Source organism: Trachypithecus francoisi, unplaced genomic scaffold (assembly GCF_009764315.1).
Source record: "Trachypithecus francoisi isolate TF-2019V2 unplaced genomic scaffold, Tfra_2.0 Lachesis_group10, whole genome shotgun sequence".
NCBI classification, from domain to species: Eukaryota; Metazoa; Chordata; class Mammalia; order Primates; family Cercopithecidae; genus Trachypithecus; species Trachypithecus francoisi.
In genome coordinates this window covers 7579884-7584873 of record NW_022681455.1, presented here as the reverse complement: position 1 = coordinate 7584873, position 4990 = coordinate 7579884, and positions in this window count along the sequence as shown.

Here is a 4990-nt window from a genome sequence, read left to right as displayed (position 1 = left end):
GGTTCCAGACTGAGACCTGCAGTGAAGGAAGTGAAGCGTAAAGTTGAAAAGGTGAGAATATAACTCAGAGAAGTCAAATGAGAGCAGATGGGAGACATCCACCCCTCTTTCCCCAGTATTATAGAGGAAAGGGACTGCTTAAAGGTGGGAAGGCTGACAAGTTCCAAGGCAGAGCTAGAAGCTGAACTTCGGGACATAGACTACAGTTCACTCTATCCACTCCACCAAGGGACCCCACGAGTTAAAGGAAATGATAACAAGAATCTGTGTCTGTAGCAACCATTTCCCAGTAAAAGTGATAACAATCATTAAAATATTCCTCAGGTTTACTTTTACATCTAAGGCATCAGAATAGATTTGGTCTTTTTTAACATGCAATTATTTTCTAAATGAACTTTGACATTTCTGAGAAGTTGCTAGTAAGAATCATTGTTTCAGATATTAAAACCAAGATACTGAGAAGATACTCTTTCTGAAAGTGTCTCAGGAAATCAGAGCTTGGATTATATTCCAGAATAAAAGGTAATAAAGGAGGCTGTTATGAATCGAACGGTGTCTCCTGAAATTCATATATTGAAGCCCTAGCCCTCAGTGTGATGGAATCTGGAGATGGGGACCTCAGACAGGGATTAGGGTTAGATGAGACCATGAACGTGGGACCCTAAAGATTGGATTCATTCCCTTATAAGAAAAGGAAAAAGCCCAAGCCCCCTCTCTCCTCGTGCATGCCTGGAGAAAAGGCCCTGTGAGGATACAGTGAGAAGCCAGCTGTCCGCAGGCCAGGGAGAGAGCTCTCACAGCAACCAGATCAGACGGCACTTTTTGAGATCAGCCTTCTAGCCTCCAGCAGTGTGAGAAACAAACTTCCGTTGTTTCAGCCGCCACCCAGTCTATGGCAGTTTGTTATAGCAGCACAAGCTGACTAATACAGAGGCCAAGATCACAGTTACTGCAAACCAAGTGTACCAGGTTCCCTGGTTTCCAATCCGAATTTCCAGTATTCCATTGCTTTGTCAGATAAGGCCCCAGACTAAGTGTCCACTTTTCTCTGTATGAAAAAGAGAAGAGATAGGAATGAATTATTCTTGCAGGTCTAGATTATCCTTGTGGGTCTAGAAACCTGAAATGCATTCTACCATCCTCAGTGGTTTCTTGTTAACAATTCTTGACCTAGAAAATAGTTTGGATAATGATATTTTTTCAAAACGACAAAGCCCTGCTATAGATGATAAGATACATTTTCAAAGGAAGGGAAAAATCTGTAAAATTGGAGCCACAACCTTCCAGTTCAGAAAGTTCTTGGTCACTGGTCTATTCTGAAAATGTCAAAAAGTTTCTCATGTTCTAAAATTATGTTTTTTATTCTATTGTGGAAGGTAGATCTTTTTTAAAGCATTAGGTACTAAAAAAGAATAAATCACTTTAATCAAAAGCCTTTTTCTAAGACATGAAATCCCTTTAATGGTATTGATATTCTGCCTTTGCAGGCTTATATTTTTGAGTCACTCCCCTGACCTTGTGTGCTCACGTTGAGGTGCAAAAATTATTTCTGGAAATTTGTTGTAAACACAAGCAATGAAGGAGTAACCAACCATGAAAGCAATTAAAAGAGCTCCCACTTAATTCCATGTTTTCTACAACCAACTCTTTTAGAAAATCGCTCACATTATAGACTCAGATGCACTATTCATTAAATTTTTAAAAACTACAGCCACATACCGTTACCCCCAAGAAATTGGCATTAGTGTAGCACCCCATCCCTGTGAGACGGGGTGAGAGCTACTTTTCTTTATCTTTTTTCCTTTTGTGTTTTGTTAACACAGAGAGCTAGTTTTCTAAGAGCCTCAGGGTATGGCTTAATTTTGAGAAATACTAAGGCAAAAAATAAGGTGGGAAGGGAGAAATTACAAGGAAACATATGAATATCATTATAACATTTTATATTCACAAAAAATAAGCAGAAAAAGCAACATACGGGGTAAATAAATTACCACTGATGTTTTCATAGTGGTGAAACACACAAATCGTAACATCCACCCCTCTTGATACATTTCTAAGTATTGGTAACTGCAGAGACAATATTGTCCAGATCTCCAGAGTGTTTTCATCTTGGATGACTGAAGCGCTATACTGAGTAATGGCTCCCGTTGCCCCCTCTGCCTAGCCTCTGGTAACCACCACTCTTCTTGTTTCTATGAGGCTATTTCAGACACCCTATATATGTGGAATCATGCAGTAGTTGTTCTTCTGTGAGTGGTTCGTTTCACTCTGCATAATGTTTTCCAGGTTCATCCATGCTGTAGATTAGGACAGGAGTCCCTTGTATTTTTATAGCTGAATAATATTCCATTGTATGTAAATACAGTAGTCCTCCCTTATCTGCAGTTTTGCTTTCTGTGGTTTCACTTACCCAGAGTCAACCGCAGTTTTAAAATATTAAATGGAAAATTCCAGAAGTAAACAGTTTATAAGTTTTAAATTGCACACTGTTTTAAGCAGCATGATGAAATTTTGAGCCATCCTACCCGGACCATGAGTCATCCTTTGTTAAGCAGATCCATGCTGTCCTCAGTACCCACCTATTAATCGCTTATCAGCCTTCTGGGTTCTCAGATAGACTGTGATAACATTGCAGTGCTTGTGTTTAAGTCACGCTTGTTGTACTTCACACTGGCCCCAGAGCACAAGAGCAGCATGGGTGAGTAGGTATTTCTTATTCTCCTGCAGCATGGGTGAGTAAATGTTCTTAACATCCTCTCCCAATACTCAGAGTTATGCAGCCTTGACTTGCCCAGCATCACTTCAAGACTAATTTGGAGCTGTCAGTTCCTCTGATTAATGTCTCAGCTCCCTCCATCCCAAGGATAGATTTTACATTGCAGATTAAACTTTCTTTCCCTTCCTTTTTTTTCTTCCAAGTTTTAGTGAAAAAGCCTCACTTCCTGGTCTGCCATTCACTTTATCTTCTATTTCTATTTCCAACTGCTATGGTTTGAATTCGTCCCCTCCAAAACTCATGTTGAGCCACCCTAATGTGGCAGTTTTGAAAAGTGGGCCCTTAAGAGGTAATTGCATCATGGGTGCCCTGACCTCATGAATGAATTAATACATTAATGGATTGATGGGTAAATGGATTAATGTGGTAATAGATTAATGGGCTAGTAGATTAATGTGTTATCATGGTATTGGGACTGGTGGTTTTATTTTATTTACTTATTTTTAAGATGGAGTCTCACTCTGTCGCCCAGGCTGGAGTGCAATGGCACGATCCCGGCTCACTGCAACCTCTGCCTCCCGGATTCAAGGGATTCTCCTGCCTCAGCCTCCTGGGTAGCTGGGACTACAGGCACAAGCCAATACACCCGGCTAATTTTTTGGATTTTTAGTAGAGACAGGGTTTCACTGTGTTAGTCAAGATGGTCTCAATCTCCTGACCTCGTGATCCGCCTGCCTCGGCCTCCTAAAAATGCTGGGATTACAGGCGTGAGCCACTGCACCTGGCCAGGTCTGGTGGTTTTAAGAAAAGGGAAAGAGAGACCTGAGCCACCATGCTCAGCCCCTCACTACGTGATGCCCTGCACCACCTCAGGACTCTGCAGAGTCCCCTCCAGCAAGAAGGCCCTCACCAGATGCAAACCCTCAACTTTAGACCCCTCAGCCTCCAGAACTGTGAAGAATAAATTCCTTTTCTTTATAAATTACCCAGTTTTAGGTATGCTGTTAGAAGAAACAAAAAATGAGCTAAGACACCAACCTCCCAATGTTACTCTTTTCTTTTTTTTCTTTTTTTTTTTTTGAGACGGAGTCTCGCTCTGTCGCCCAGGCTGGAGTGCAGTGGCGCAATCTCGGCTCACTGCAAGCTCCGCCTCCCGGGTTTACCCCATTCTCCTGCCTCAGCCTCCCGAGTAGCTGGGACTACAGGCGCCCGCCATCTCGCCCGGCTAGTTTTTTGTATTTTTTAGTAGAGACGGGGTTTCACCGTGTAGGCCAGGATGGTCTTGATCTCCTGACCTCGTGATCCACCCGTCTCGGCCTCCCAAAGTGCTGGGATTACAGGCTTGAGCCACCGCGCCCGGCCCCAATGTTACTCTTTTCTAAACTGCAAACATAAGAAACAAAGTTTTGCAGTTGAAAAATGGTACACAGAAGTACATTTTGGCATGACATGACTGCGGTAGGGAAGAAATTACTACTCTCCTTTGAAACCATGTTTTAAAGATTTCACTTGAAATTTGAAAGCAAGCAATAGGGTGTCCATAAGCAACTGTCTAGGCTACTGATTAGGTGTTAATTCTATTTTAAAGATCATGAGAACTCGTCAATAACAGAAGTACAGAAATTGTGGCAGATTGCATTTTCCAAATATGGCCATAATTATCTCACATCTCACATGTTCTTCTTGCAGTGTGACTGATAGGCCTCCCACAGACAGGTGAAATCTTTTGAGTCTGGGTAGGCTTGTAAGCGATGAAAGGGATGTTGTATGACTTTTGAGACTAGTTTGCAAAAAATGTTATGGCTTCCCCTGGTTTTCTTGGACTTCCTGCCTTTGGAGGTCTGAGTCACAATGTCAACCACCTACCTGCTCTAAGGCCTCTATGCTAGGAGGAAGCCCAAACTATCCCCTCCAGGGAGAACACAGGGAGTGTCCCTGGTGAAAAAAGAAAGATGTGAATAAAGAGAGATGTCTGACCAGCCCCAACTGTTCCAGCTCCAGCCACTGTCTGACCACAACCACACGGGAGATGGAAGCCCGAAACACCTGGCAAAGCCCTTCCTGAATTCCCAACCCACAGAAACCATAAAAGATAAGCCACTAAGTTTGGGGATGATTTGTTTCATAGTAATAGACAACTGATACAGGATTATTAATCTTTTCTCTTTCTTCTTATAAAATACTCTCTCCCATAGTCTTCTTAACATTGAGTACTGAATGGACTTGATGATTATAGGTGCCTGCCACCATGCCTGGCTCATTTTCGTATTTTTA